This window comes from Schistocerca serialis, chromosome 1, assembly GCF_023864345.2.
Source record: "Schistocerca serialis cubense isolate TAMUIC-IGC-003099 chromosome 1, iqSchSeri2.2, whole genome shotgun sequence".
Classification (NCBI taxonomy): Eukaryota; Metazoa; Arthropoda; class Insecta; order Orthoptera; family Acrididae; genus Schistocerca; species Schistocerca serialis.
Genome location: NC_064638.1, coordinates 1,051,688,985 through 1,051,701,268, shown reverse-complemented (window position 1 = coordinate 1,051,701,268; position 12,284 = coordinate 1,051,688,985). Strand labels below are relative to the sequence as shown.

General features: G+C 39.2%; 1 non-coding gene across 1 annotated transcript; it reads left to right on the top strand.

The window, feature by feature from the left end:
• Positions 1 to 5,182: 5,182 nt before the first annotated feature.
• Positions 5,183 to 5,257, top strand: Trnas-uga (transfer RNA serine (anticodon UGA)). Its single transcript has one exon. It is a non-coding gene; the product is annotated as a tRNA-Ser (tRNA).
• Positions 5,258 to 12,284: the final 7,027 nt, after the last annotated feature.

The window sequence follows — 12,284 nt, the reverse complement described above, 5'->3', positions numbered from 1 at the left end:
AAAACTCATGCTGGCCACCTATTATTTGGCGGCACAGCAAACACTGTGAGTTTTCACCAACGGCTACAAAAAAGAATTGCAGTTCCCAGTCGTTTTTAAACGACTGAGAACATAGATCTCCCATCCTTTCCTTTTACACAGTACCTGCCATTTCTCAGTACTTCTCTGTTAAGGTTACGGTCACCAGGGGTAAATGAGACTGGGTATGTTGCACTCTTGCTTGTATCACATAAACAGGGAAGCGGAGCCACCGCCATTCATTTAGGACACATGTCTAATCACAGATGTCGCTGTTACTCGCTGTCGCACATGTGCAGCACTTCTGCACGTCTGCACACTTGCAGCGTTTGGCCGGCCATGATCTATACCTTAACAGGAAGGGGAAAGATAGAATAGTGGTATTGTCAGCTGAGAAATAGGTGAAGTGAGGGGTGGGGTGTATCTTCATCAGTAGTAGATATCCTATAATTATACATGTGAGCCTTTTTAAAGCTAAATACCTAATTCAGGTGGACTGCTTTGAAAGAGGTTCAGATAAATGAATCTCACGCACAAAAGAAACATTTAAATATGCTTTCAATGATGTATCAGAAACTTAGAGGACTAAAAAACAAAACTAAATGAACTTCTTATCTGTTTATGTCATCTAGAATAGGAAGTTGATGTATTGTGTCTGTCTGAGCATCATGTAAATGCTTTATTGGTTCATGGGTATCTTGTTGGATAACATTGTGGAAGCTGCACAATATTTCAAATAGATAGCTGCTCATCACCTTCAGGTGCTTAGTGACATGTTGCTGCAGTGGCTTGCAAGTATATACGCTAACTTGGTAAAAAAGTGCAGGCGCCAAGATGTGAGGCTGTAACGTCATTATTGATGAATCATAGAGCATGGTGACATCCATAGACCCTGGCTGGAGAAACAGGCCACAGTCTTTGCATGTGCAACACAAGAAAAGTGTGGACGCAAATCTTGCCCAACGTATGTGTGGGCAGTGTGTTGACAGCCAGTTTAAGTTTCGATTCTCTGTTCGTGTTGACTCGAATTCGCTCATCTGCAGCTGATGATGTCTTAGTACCACCAGTGCTGGTTCACATGTCTTGCTGAGTTGAAATCCCATGTGTCTATTAATCAGATCATTACTTATACATATTTTGACTGCTTCTTTATTGATGGAGCCCCAGTATGTTGAAGCGAATGAAAGGATCTTTGTCTCTTCATAATTCCTGCTGTGTCCCATGTCAAGACAGTGTTCAGCCACAGCAGACTTTTGTGGCTGACCCAATCTGGTGTGACGTCTTATGTTCAGCGCATCTATCTTTAACAGTGTGACACATTTGGCCAATGTATGATTACCCACATAGGTACGAGATTTTGTATATCCATGGCTTCCATTGACCCAGGTAGTTCGTAACGGAACCCAGCATACTTTGCAATCATGCTGGAGGATGGAGGACACATTTTATTTGATGTTTTTTGAACAGCCTGCCAATCTGAAAGGACATGCCACCAACATAGGGTAGAAAAACCATCCTCGTGGAGTTATCCATTTCTTTTGGCTGTTCTTGAGCTTTAGTGGATGCAGGTTGAAATACATGACAGATGTGTTTAACAGAGTACCTGTTTTGTACCAACACAGACCAAAAATGGCTAATCTCTTCTGATAAGCTCCCTGCATCTGAGGTAACTCTAGCCCTATGAACAAGAGTCTGTGAGTCTGTAATACACCACTGCATTGAGATGGGTGATGGCAGTTCATAGCTCGTAGATGAAGGTCAGTGTGAGTTGGCGTACAAAACGAATTATGAAGAGACAAAGATCCTTTCACTCACTTCAACATAATGGGGCTTCATCAATAAAAAGCATTCAAAACCGTCTTCTTTTCTGTGGACCAAGACATCTAAGAACAGGTCTCCATTTTTCTCCACTTCCAATGTGAAGCAAACGCTCAGATGGAGGGAGTTGAGATGTTTCACGGATGGAGGGAATTAAGGTGTTCCACAATTCAGGAAGCGATGCTGCTCCATGTGGCCAAAGTACAAAGGTGTCATCCACATATCTCATTTAGGTTTCAGTCCCACTGACTGAAGTGGTTTTTCCTCGAAGTCTTCCATAAAAAGGTTTGCTACTATGGGAGACAGAGGCCTGCCCATAGCAACACCATCAGTTTGCTCAAAATATTGCTCCTTAAATAAAAATTAAGTTGAGGTCAGCACATTTTTGAATAAATGTAAGATGTCCTCTTCCAACTTAGTTCCTATAAGTCATAATAAATCCACCAGAGGTACTAGTGTGAACAAAGAAACCACATCAAAACTCATTAATATGTATCATGGAAAACTGTTACAATTGTTGAGGAATATGTGGGTTCCATCAATGAAAAAAAAAGTGTGGCACTAATAAGACATTAAAAACGGCTTCAGTTACAAAAGAAATCAAAGTACTATGTGTTAGGGAATGGAAATTGTGTGAAGTAGTTAGGACAAATAGAGAAGTAGGACTGATTCATATCACAAGAAATAGTGTGCTGTCTTAAGAAAAGTGATTTAAAAAGCATTTGCTTAATGCCTGAAATTGATAAATCAGATAATAATATTAAATATACACTGCTGGGGAAAAAAAATTAGTACACCTTGAAGGATGGCAACAATTTTGATCCAGTGATGGCAATTCCACCTGGGGATAGTAGATGTAATGATAATGATTTCAATGTCTCCGCCAGCAGACATCACAGTGACATAACTACCAGAGTGCCATCTGTGTCTACTCTTTAATAGGGAGTGCTCACAGCCAGAAGGCTCAGTGTGCTGCAGGTGTGTGAAGCAAGCAAGCACCCATGCCATGGAGATGCATTCATTCTTCTGAAAGCCAACTGGCTGTGTTTGAAATGGGAAAAATTAAGGCCTTCCAAGTGGTGGGATGGTCCTTTCAGAGAATTGCCACACAACTTGGACATGCTGCATCAGTTGTACAATGGTGCTGGTATCTGGTCATGTTGACATTCTTACACCTGTAGACGAGGTTGTGGATGTTCACGCAACACTGATGCCTGCCAGGATCATCATATTCTGAGGGCTGCAGTGGCAGATCGTCCAGCCACCACAGCACAGATAAGAAGGCTTGTGAGCTGAGAAGTGTCAACATGAACTGTTGCGAACCAGTTATTAGCAACGGGGCTACAGACACACACATTTCTAGCTCATATTCCACTCACACTCACCTCTAGCTGTCTTCCACTCATGACAGCTTGACAGATGCTGTCCGAGTATCACTTGAAGATGGCATAATGCAGTGATTAAAAGCAGATTGTGCCTGCACGGAAGTGATGGTTGTTTGCACATACGATGTAGACCTGCTGACCACTGTCTCATAGAGTGCATTCATCCACGACACACTGACCCCACCCCATGCCTTATGGTCTGGTGTGTGATAAGCTACAACTCTCGTTCATCTTTGATGTTTCTGGAGGGAATACTAACCAGAACTTGGAATGTGCAGAATGTTGTTAGATCCATTCTTTTGCTGTTCTTGCAACAACAATATAATGTGTTGTTCAAACAGGATGACACTTGCCCATACACTGCCTGTGAAACTCAGTGTGCTCTGCAAGACATGCAGCCTGGCCAACACGATCTCTGGACTTGTCTCAAATCGAGCACATACGGGGTGGTGGGATGAGAAGAGACTTATGCTACTCGCCAACCAGCAACCCATACAGAACTACATAAACAGGTCGAACAAGTGTGGCATAATGTATCCCAGGACAGTATTTGCCATTTGTATGATTGACTGGGTGTCAGAGTCAGTGCCTGCATTGTAAATGTAATCGCACTCCATGTACACCGTTGCAACTATAAATCTTGAGTGAACTGAAAACCTCTAAAAGGATGTGCTGATTTTTTTCCCCTGGCAGTGTCAGTATGGACAGTAGTTAAAAGTGAAACTGTGAGATTAATTAAAGATTTTTAGGACTTAAATAATAAAGAAAACAGCAAGATAATAAATAATAGCAGTCAGATTGCCAATGCACTTTTATAGTCACTGCCTTGAAGTAACTCAGAAGATTGGCATGGGCTGTTCAAAGGATAAAGCAGTAGAATACATGCAGAAACCAATTCCACATATATACAGCTTGCTCTATGCTCTGCCAAAAGAATTAAGAATATAATTAACTCCCTCAAAACTAAAAACTTCCACGGTGTTGACAATAAATTGTGGGACAGACTTGATAGCCAGTACTTACTGTCAGAAGGCTAATATTTAGTACTGCTAATAGACAAATAAAATTAACATACCTAGCTTTCAGAACTACTCGTTCCTTCTTCAGGGAGAAGTGGGGAGTAGTGTGGGTGTGGGTAAAAAGAAAGGGCACATCACTCTTGCTCAACAGTAAGAGGGGATCACCTGAATGAGATTTTCACTCTGCAGCGGAGTGTGTGCTGATATGAAACTTCCTGGCAAATTAAAACTGTGTGCTGGACTGAGACTCGAACTCGGGGCCTTTGCTTTTCACAGGCAAGTGCTCTACCATGTGAGCTACCCAAGCACGATTCATGCCCCATCCTCGCAGCTTTACTTCTGCCAGTAACTCGTCTCCTACCTTCCCAACTTTACAGAAGCTCTCCTGCGAACCTTGCAGAACTAGCACTCCCGAAAGAAAGGATATTGTGGAGACATGGCTTAGCCACAGCCTGGGGGATGTTTCCAGAATGAGATTTTCACTCTGCAGCGGAGTGTGCGCTGATACGAAACTTCCTGGCAAATTAAAAGCTCTCCTGTGAACCTGGCAGAACTAGCACTCCTGAAAGAAAGGATAAACTTTGGAAGGTAGGAGACGAGGTACTGACAGAAGTAAAGCTGCGAGGATGGGGTGTGAATCGTGCTTGGGTAGCTCAGATGGTAGAGCACTTGCCCGCGAAAGGCAAAGGTCCCGAGTTCGAGTCTCGGTCTGACACACACTTGTAATTTGCCAGGAAGTTTCATATCTGCGCACACTCCACTGCAGAATGAAAATCTCATTCTGTAAACATCTCCCAGATTGTGGCTAAGCCATGTCTCCACAATATCCTTTCTTTCAGGAGTGCTAGTTCTGCAAGGTTCGCAGGAGAGCTTCTGTAAAGTTTGGAAGGTAGGAGACGAGGTACTGGCAGAAGTAAAGCTGTGAGGACGGGGCGTGAGTTGTGCTTGGATAGCTCAGTTGGTAGAGCACTTGCCCGTGAAAGGCAAAGGTCCCAAGTTCGAGTCTTGGTCCGGCACACAGTTTTAATTTGCCAGGAAGGTTCAGGAATGCACCTGTTCGTTTGCCCATGAGGGTAGAAAAATATGAAAGAAGGAGATGCCACAGAGTGTAGGAGGTACAAAATAAAATATAATGAAAAAGATTATGGCAGTGAAATAAGAGAGAGGGGTTATAAGTTAATGGAGATTTAGTCCAGGAGGGCGTCAGGATGGTAGGATATTATAATGTGCAATTTATTCAGCAAGCAGAATAAATGGTAGTATATTTGCTTGATCTGTCTGTTGGTATGTGATATGAAATTTTGTTGCAAGCAAAACCTGAATTTAATCTTTGAAAATTATCACAAACTTCCAGGCTCAGTTTCGTTCCATAAAAAAAGTGAGCATATAACTTCTCAATAAATAAACCTGTAAGACAGAAGCCCAAATACATCGCGGTTGTAGCATTCTGGTCTTGTTAAAATTCTTTCTGAATAATGAGAATTATTACTTAAATATTTCAGATGAATAATAATTGCCATATGTTCAATTTGAGTTACAAACATATTCCAGTGTATTTCCACTAACAAGGTATTTCATATATTGCCTTAATCAGAATACAACAGCAGTATTTTCTCATAATTACCAGTCAAAATGAAGAATAGATACAAAATGTGGTTGTAAAATGCTCGTTTGCTTGGTTTTATTAATTCTTTCACCAACAAGTGGAACAGAATAGTGAGACAGAGTTTCAAAATTCCCATGCACATAGTTCCTCTGGATTCTTGCGTGAAATTGGCAGAAATAAGAACGTCACAAAATGTACAATCTCATTGTGATACATTACAAAGCCTTTGGGAACAAGTTCCCATCCCTGGAATCCAGGAATACTAATGTCCAGTGGAAGGAACCAAATAGCCCCATGTAGGGTAGCAGACACTCGGATCCCTTGAGTCATGCAGTAGAGCACATTCCGCAGATATTCTGTGTGTTCCCAAGACAAATAGTTCTATGCCCGTTCACATGCTCAGCCATGTTAGTGGTGATAATTCCCGTATAAATCTCTGAGCAGTGGACACAAAACAGACAAGAAACAACATGTGTTGTTTTGCAATTTGCTCTACCTTTGATATTGTATATTTCATCAGTGGTAGGGCTGGAATAGGTAGAACTGGTAGGATGCATGTGGCAGGTTTTAAAGAGGAGACAAGTACTGGAGTAGGGATAATGGTTTGGGAAAGTAATATGGTTTGACTATGATGTTGCTGAGGTTAGGAGGGTGATGGAGGGCAAGGTGAATGATATGGGTAAGATTTCAGTGAATGAGGCTCTAACTTCTAGGCATGACTTTCTTGTCTTGGCAGAGTAATTGAGACAGTCTAGGCCTTGGTGGTTCTGAGAGACAAGGTATGGGTTGCTTCTGAGTTTCTTGGAAGTGGGAGGTGTAGTCACCAGGTGGATAGTGTGTAATACTGCCCAGGATATTTGTTTGTGCAAAAGATCTCTGTTGTAGTTGCATAATAAGATACATGGGGAGAAGTTGTTGGTTTGTTCATTGAGGGGATTTGATAATATTATTGATAATGTCTCAAGTAAAGTATTAACATCTTCTGCTTGCAGAACCTCTCTTAAAAGTTCAGGTGGGCATTACACACAGAAAGCAGCTACTATGATAGCAGAGTACATGTAGCATGTACATAAGACTTTTTTAGTGTACAGGCCTGATAAGACACATTCTGGTTTCAGATATAGAAGAATATTATTTTCATTACTCAAAGAGAGTAGCATTCATCATGGCAGATTAGAGAAAGAAAATCTCACTTTTAGATAAATGCAGGAGTGTCTACAGAAAAGTTCCAGAAATAGACTCACTTGTATATGGCAAGTTTACTCATGTAGTACTAAGAGACAGAAAGCTGCCTGAAACCAAGTGTTAATAGCACTGCAATTCTAAATTATGAATGGAATGGCTGTCAGTGCTGGAGATGAAATTTTCATATTGACTGCTCATGTAACTTGAAATCTGTTTCTTGTTGCTCTTGCTAAACAGAAATAACCTCATATCTTTAATTATATTCCTATTTACAAACATATTCCATGATGCTGTAATGACCTTACGATCACTGAAACCCTGTTCTATGCTGAGTCGAAAAGTTTGAGCCTGTTGGTAGCCAGAAGATCTAATATATTATTTTCACAAGTTGATTTTCTTGATTAACTGCTCAAGGCAATTTCCTGGCCCCAGCAGTCAGAGACAGAGGTTGTCTGTGTGAGCTGCGTTTGCGCGAATGTGTGTGTGCATTTTGTCTATTTCAGAAGGCCTTCTGGCCGAAAGCTTGTATGTTCAGTAGTCTTTTTGTTGTGCCTGTCTGCGACTCAATATCTCTGCTGTATGGGGAGTAGCAATCTATCCTTTCCATAATACTGTCATTATTCCATCCTGGATTTTCTACTGTCATATTAGATACTTTCATAAGTACTGAAATATGCTAATTTCAGTCACTTTACAAGGCAGCTACAAGAAAAGTAATAAGACATATATTAACAACTAGCTTTTAGTCTGCAGCATTGTCCTTGTATACATATGTAGCACCCATGCGCGCACGCGCTCACACACACACACACACACACACACACACACACACACACACTCTCTCTCTCTCTCTCTCTCTCTCTCTCTCTCTCTCTCTCTCTCTGTTTTTCACCATGTGACTTCAGAGAGGATATAAAATGTCTGTGGTATTCAGTCGTTTAGCATGATCTTTGGTCTTGAAACACACTGATAAAATAATTGTCTCACTGCAGTGCACATTCTTGCAACTTGGCTGATGCACTGAGCAATGCAAATAAGAGTCAGATTGTACTTCATACTTTTAAAGCATCCCAAGTCAATTAAATACAAGACAGAAACACCAATAGGTTGTTTACAAACAATTTTACATTTACTACATCACATCCCGACCCCACTCGTAGAGGTATCATACTCCCACAATATGTTTATACAAATAACAAGTCAGGAAAGTAACAAATTTAGCTGAAATTGCTTCAAATATTCTTGACTAAGCTTTTATGTTACCTCTTTTCTCCTTTAACCCCATCCATAGGGGTGACTTGCTATCATTGTATTTTCTTCCTGATGCAAGTACTATGTATGCCAAGTATGATAGAAATTGCTGCAGACATTAAAATGATAGGACGATACATCATTGTCTTTTAGTCCATCAAAATAGACTAAAACTAAATCTAACTAAAACCAAAACTGATGCAAGTTGGAGCTAAATCATTAGAGCAGATTGAAATAAAGGTAACTTGAAATGATTAGGATATCACAGAAGCGAACCACAAAAAGTTCTTAGGCCTAAATCTTGATTATAATTTAAATTGGAAGGTACATGTTGACTGCTTAGCTAGTAAAACTGAGCAGCTAATCATTTGCAGCATGTATTTTGGCAGATGCACTGCTACTTTGAGTCAGTTATTCATTATGACATAATCATCTGGGGAACGTCAGCAAATGTCTGAAAGCAAATAATTAGGAACATATGTGTTGACCACTGTTAAAAACATTTTATATATGTGAGGTGGTGTTATTCTTATATAAAAATCACCATATATTAAATTCTTTCTGTTTTAACCACAACTACAGCATTCGCCACAGAGAGAATTTTGGATTCCTGACACACCATTTAAAACTCCGTGGCCAAACACTAGAGTATATTGGGTTAAAAATTTGCAATAAAATAAAAGACATTCATGTATCTAAAATGGAGTTTGGTTCACTGTAAAGATTACTTTTTAATTTTCTAGTGGAAAAGTCTTATTGAAGGATTCATTGAGGTCAGTTTCACAGTTTCGACAAGGTAATTGTACATCTTACTTCTGCATACTGGAAACTGTGATATGTTTTTGGATAGCAGAAATATATATAAAATAATGTAAACTTCTGTATTTCTCTTAAAAATGTTTCTTATTGTAAATCTTGACATGTCTCCAATACATCAAATAAAATGATTTGAAAATTGCAAGTTGCGAGATGAATAAATCACATATGAGATGATAAAATCACATCTCACATATGCCAAATGAATCCGAGGGACAAAGAAAATTATAATTTTTTTTGTAATTAATTATTGTCCAAGACAATATCAGGAATAAGAATATTGCATTCCTGCAAGACAAAACTCCATTTAATTTAAGGCCGACTAGTTACAGTTTGTGTGTGTGTGTGTGTGTGTACGCACACTTGCATGCATGGACGCACTTGTGTGTGGGGAAGGAGGATGGGGTTGGGCAGACTTCATGATAAGGTGAGCAAATGTTTTTAGCAATACATTTAAAAATAAGTTTGTTATTACTTGAAACAAAAATAATAAGGGCTGTGATAAATATTTATGTATGCGATGAATATAAAAATTATCAACATTTTTTTTCTCAATGACAACTGCTTCACTGGATTAAGACTTCTCTACTTTGTGCTAGACAAATAACACAACATAGTCCATTAGTAAATAAACAAGATGTTGATCTCTCTCTCTCTCTCTCTCTCTCTCTCTCTCTCTCTCTCTCATTTTAGACACACACACACACACACACACACACACACACACACACACACACACACAGAGTAGCTCTTAGCTCTTGCATCCTACATTTTCAATCTTTTTCTGCTTGCACTCCAATCTTTGTCTTTCCCTACAGTTTTACCCTCTACGGCTCCCTCTAGTACCATGGAGATTATTCTCTAATGTCAAAATGTATGTCAGTGTTTTCTACATGTTCCTTTCCTTGCCGAGTCTGTGGAGAACCTCCTCATTTCAGATCTTATCAGTCCACCCAATTTTCAGCATCCTATAGCACCACATCTCAAATGCCTGAATACTCTTTCTTCTTTTCCCTCAGTCCATGAACCATTCCAATACAAAGCTAAGCTCCAAATGTATATTCTCAGATATTTATTCCTAAGATTAAGCCAGTGTTTGATGCTAGTAGATTTCTTTTGGCTGGGAATACTCTTTTTGCATGTGCTTGTCTGCTTTTTATGTCTTCCATGCTTCTGATGCCATGTATTATTTGCTTCCGGAGTAGCAGAATTCCTTCACCTTGTCCACTTCATAGTCCCCATTTTTAAGTTTCTCACTAATCTCATTTCTATTACTCTTCATTACTTTCAGTTTTCTTCGCTTTACTCTCAGTCTATATTCTGTACTCATTAGACTGGTCATTTCATTCAATACATCTTGTGATTCTTCATTGCTTAAAGTGGGTCTTATCATTCATATTCTTTCGCCTTAAATTTTAATCCCACTCTTGAACTTCTTTTCAGTATCCAGATTGAACATCCTTCTTAGGCTGAGCACTTCATTCTTGGCCTTCCAGCCTTATTGATTTTTCTTGGTTCTTATATATGCTGTATATTACCCATCTTTCCCTGTAGATTACTCCTATTTTTCTGAAAATGTTCAACATCTTACACAATTTTACACTATCAAATGCTTTTTAGGGTGGTGAATCCTGTCAGTATGTCTTTATTTTTATTAAATCTTGCTTCCAATATCAAGCACAGTGCCAGGACTGCCTTTTTTAGTGCCTTTGCTTTCCTAAACCCAAATTGATCATCATCTAAGAGAAATCAGTTTTCTTTCCATTCTTCCATTATTTACTCTAGTCAGCAATTTTGATGCATGAACTGTTAAGCTGTTTACATGGTAGTTTTCATACTTATCTACTCTTGCTATCTTTGGGTTTGTGTAGATAATACTTTTCTGACAGTCTGGTGGTATAACCAAGATGGTGCAGTGCACACTGGACACTCATTCAGGGGTGACAACAGTTCAAACCGTGTCCGGCCATTCTGATTTAGGTTTTCCATGATTTGCCTAAATCACTTCAAGCAAATGCCAGGATGGTTCCTTTGAAAGGGCATGGCTGACTACTTTCACTATCCTTCCCTAATTCAGTGGGATCAATGACCTTGATGTTTGGTCCCCTCTTGAAAATTAACCAACCAATCTAATGGTATATCTCCAATTTCATAGATGCATTAAGCAGTAGAATTCCTCTTGCACTCGTAATGTTGATGACTTTGCTGTTAATTTAACCAAAGATTGATTTAACTTTTCTATAGAATAAATCTGTCCTTTGGATGCCCTTTTTTTTATTTCTTCACATTTTTCTTGCAACCATTTCACTTTAGCTTCTCTGCGCTACATGTTTATTTCATTTCTCAGTAACCTGCATTGCTGTATTCCCATCTTTTTCTAAGCACTTTTTTACTTCCTTCTTACATTGATCAATTTAAGTATTCTTTTACCCAAGGCATCTTCAGAATTACCTTCTTTATAAGTATGCTTAAGTGTCCCATTTCTATAATTGCTCTTTTTGGAGATGTCAGTTTCTCTTCAAGTGAACTGTCTACATATTCATTATCACGGAATCTACAGCCTTAAAGAACTTAAGAGACAAATAATTATATCTCAGTTGTTTGGTATTCCACTTTTTTCCACATTGATTCCTCTTGTCAATCCCCTTAAATAAAAGCCTAACCTTCATCATTACTAAATTACGATCTGAATCTGTGTCTGCTTCTTGCAGTCCACTGTCTCACTTCAGAATGTCTATTTCACCATCATGTAGCACTACTGGAATCTTTCCCTATCTCTAGGTCATTTACTAGTATACTTCCTCCTCTTGTGATTTTTGAACAGTGTGTTCACTGTTTCTTGCTGAAATTTATTGCACAACTCAATTAGCCTTTCACCTTTTTCATTCCTACTACCAAGCCTATATTCTCATGTAACTCTTTTTTCTATTCCCTCACATACTGCAGTGTTCCATCCCTATCATTATTAGATTTTTAACCCCTTTTGTGTACTGTATTATCTGTTCATTTTCATAATATACTTTCCGTATTTCTTCTCCCTTTGCTTGTGACATTGCCTTGTGTGCTTGATCTATTGTCCTTGGCCCTGATTTGATAAGAATAATGTGATCTTTCTGCTTTCAATGAATCCTACTCCACCACTTTCTATTGCTGTTAATATGGTCCAATACTCATCTGATCAAAAAT